Source organism: Solanum stenotomum, chromosome 8, assembly GCF_019186545.1.
Source record: "Solanum stenotomum isolate F172 chromosome 8, ASM1918654v1, whole genome shotgun sequence".
Lineage (NCBI taxonomy): Eukaryota > Viridiplantae > Streptophyta > Magnoliopsida > Solanales > Solanaceae > Solanum > Solanum stenotomum.
Window position 1 is genome coordinate 21,987,881 of NC_064289.1, and position 3,380 is coordinate 21,991,260.

The 3,380-nt window shown below is 30.1% G+C and overlaps 1 long non-coding RNA gene across 1 annotated transcript; it reads right to left on the bottom strand.

The window, feature by feature from the left end:
• Window positions 1-260: 260 nt before the first annotated feature.
• On the bottom strand, window positions 261-2,020 carry LOC125874532 (uncharacterized). The gene is made up of 4 exons (XR_007447277.1): window positions 1,915-2,020; window positions 882-974; window positions 613-806; window positions 261-404 (listed from the first exon to the last, which is right to left on the bottom strand). It is a non-coding gene; the product is annotated as an uncharacterized LOC125874532 (long non-coding RNA).
• Between the last annotated feature and the right edge of the window lie 1,360 nt (window positions 2,021-3,380).

The window sequence follows — 3,380 nt, forward strand, 5'->3', positions numbered from 1 at the left end:
TAAAGAACTAATCTAACATATAGTGTAATGTTGCTCACTTATTTACCAACAGACAAAGGAGAATGGAAGGATGATTAATTAATATATGGTCATGCCTTTATAACGTGTGAGTAAAAGGATTGGTCGTCAATTAGGACAGATTGAAAAGGTCAATAATGTATAAAATCATAAAACATGAGGGAACAAAACTTGTTCCAATCAAACTTAACTAAATTACAATGTTTTTATCTTTCAAGAATAGATACATGTTTACTATAGTCATCAGTTGATTGATGATATGATGAATCTGCTCATTCGGTGGAAATAATGCTCAGCTTGTTACAAGTCAAAATATTAACCATGTGATCTAGTTGTGGTCCTGTATTTTTTTTCCTGAAGATTTCTTGGTCAACAATATCTTCTCCCTGCAATTGTTTTTTATTAAAATGAATCTATTAGTGTCAAACTTTTTATCTTTTCTGAGAATTATTGTTATTGATTTTGGATGCTCTTCTCAATGGGTGCAGGGTGTGAAGACTGTTGATCTTAATTGAAATTTTAAGACACTCATTATGAGATTGAGTCAAATGGCCAGATTGTTTTGAATAATTGTAAGGAAAGTATATTACTTACTCGATTTTCTCTTTCTTCTTCACTCCTTTCAGCTTTATCTCACTATTTTAGTTAGTCTCTGAACTTTCTTCAGGAGTTCTCAGTAACAATAGCATAATTCTAGTTGAGCTCATCGAGGGAGTTGACTGGAATTCATTGGAAAAGAAATAGATTGTCCTTTAAGCTTCAATCTTCATAGAAAATTATGATGAGCCCTATCAATGACCAAAATTGTTTTAAATTGAAATGAACTAAGAGACGCACAGTAAACATGAAGAACGAAGGATTACCTTGCATAAGCATAAATGTAACTTTCACATTCTTCTGAGTTCCTCAGCTAGCACCACTCGATGTAATATCACATTTAAAACAGACGTCTTCACCTAATCTACAAACGTCAATCAACCAAATCAATCAAAAAAAAGAGAAGAGTGTGTGAATCCATTAATTACCCCTAAAAATCAACTAATGTACAATTAGATAAGCATGAAGAAGGATGCACTATAAACAGGAGTCTATGTTCATGAAAGAGGGTTTCGTACTATTTGATTTGTTTCTCAACTAAAGGTGCATGTCAAATTAAATAGTCAATAGTGCCTCAAACATGACTATCTTAACCATTCTTGAATTCTTGTTTAACATAATTTTTACTGTATAAGTCATATTTGAACCGAGTCATATTTGAAAGATTACCAATTCACAAATCTGAATCATTTTACCAAATTGAGCCCATCTCACAACTGATCAAAAACTAACAGAGTTGATCAATCAGTAGCACACAAAAGAAATAAAAATAAGTGTACACAAAAGAAATCACAAACAACTCATTACTATCATCTAGATCTATTCAAATCAACAGCCTTTTCTTCTGAACCCTAATTTTGAACCAAGGAAATAGAAATAATTTGAGGAACAAAAAATAAAATAAGTGTGAAATAATCAACTTAAACTTGTAGAGCATTTGTCAAAAGATAAAAAGAAGTGTTCAATTAAGTTGGGCATATTATGAAGCACCGAAAATAATTTCGTCGCTAAGAAGAGAGCACCCATGAAGAAGGTTAAAGAACTCATTAGTGTCATCTCGTTGTGAGTTCTTTTTCCTTCCTTCAAAGACTCTGACACTGTTAATAGCGACGATACATACACATTCCGTCGTTTTCATTGGAAACAAAATTGGTATCCCTGTTACACTCCCTCGCTAGAAACCTCCGACATGTTTGTTAACATTTTCCTCCTCCACGTGAAATACACCCAAAAAGTTTCCAATCAACCAATAAAACAATAGATATTTATAGGTATAATTATAGAGAATAAGAGATTTACCGATTTAAACTAAGCAAGAACTTCAAAATTCCAACTTGAATGTGGGATAATCAAAGAGAGGCAAAGAGAACTGCAGGAGGACATAAACAAAGTAATAATGTATGGCCATTTGACCACGGTACACCTGGTTCATAGAGAAAGAAAGGAGTACACGTGTTTATCAACCTACTGTACATGTCTTTCTAATGTAGAGGAGCAAGTACCAATTTACCCCTAAATCAATTCACAAATGCTAGACAACTTTAAGTACAATTTAAATTGCTTTCCGTACAAACACATATTACAGTGTTCGTCCTCTCTAACTCTCATTTCTAAATATTGGTAAAATAATATAATATATATATATATAGAGAGAGAGAGAGAGAGATTCTTGCATTTTAACATTCAAATTTCTTACTTTTGTCTAATTTAATATCTAGTTCATTTATTTGTATTTCTTTGGCTTGGTCGAAAAAAGAGGAGGTTGATTTGACCTAATTTATTTGTGTTTGATTTTGATTTTACAAATTCAACTTCGTTTGTACCCACTCAATTCTTTTGGCGAACACTAAAGGTTGCGTTTAGATATGATTTAAAATTAGAATGATTTAAAGTAAAAAGTTAATTTGTTTAGACGTGTAATTTGAATTTCTTAAATTGTACATTTTTCGTATAACATAAAAATTCCACAAGTCATAAGAACTATTAAATTTCTTCAATTCTTATACATCTATCAAATGAGCAAATTATAGTTTAAAAAGAAATTAAAATATCCTAAGACGTCGCACTGATAAATTACAGATTTTGATGTTACTTTTATAAATAAGTATTTGCTATTATAAAACTTTCAAATACACAGTTATTTTTAAAGATTCACTAATCAACAATAATAGTAACGACCTACTCTTTAATATAATTCCTCACATAAATTAATTTCTTTACGTTGAGCATAAGTATTTATTTTTAAAATTTAAAAATGATGAGTCTTTTTTTTAAAAATAAAAAAATAAAAGTATTATTAGTGTAGCTATACGCCTAGGGGTCGTTTGGTTAGAAACAAATTATCTCGGAATTATTAATTCCTAGATAAGTTACTTCATGATGTATTTGAGATAACTTATCTCATTACTAGAATATAAATAGTCGAATAAATAATTTCAGAACTGCCTAATACTCAATTCAAAAGTAGGATAAAAGAATCCTACATCTTATCCGTAAAATTATTATATTTTATATCTCACATCAAATGACTCTCGAATACTTACTAATCAAAATTTTATATTTAAAAAAGAAATAAAATCATAAATCAAATGATAATTCTGTTTTTTTTAAGAATTTAAAATTATAATCACAACAAATCGCATATCCAAATTGTTGCATAAACTGGGAGGTGGACAATTATCCAGGTCATAGTGTTCATCTACTCTAATTTAAGGTCCACATACATCTGACTTGACAATCAAGTCTCAACTGACAATAGGTATTTA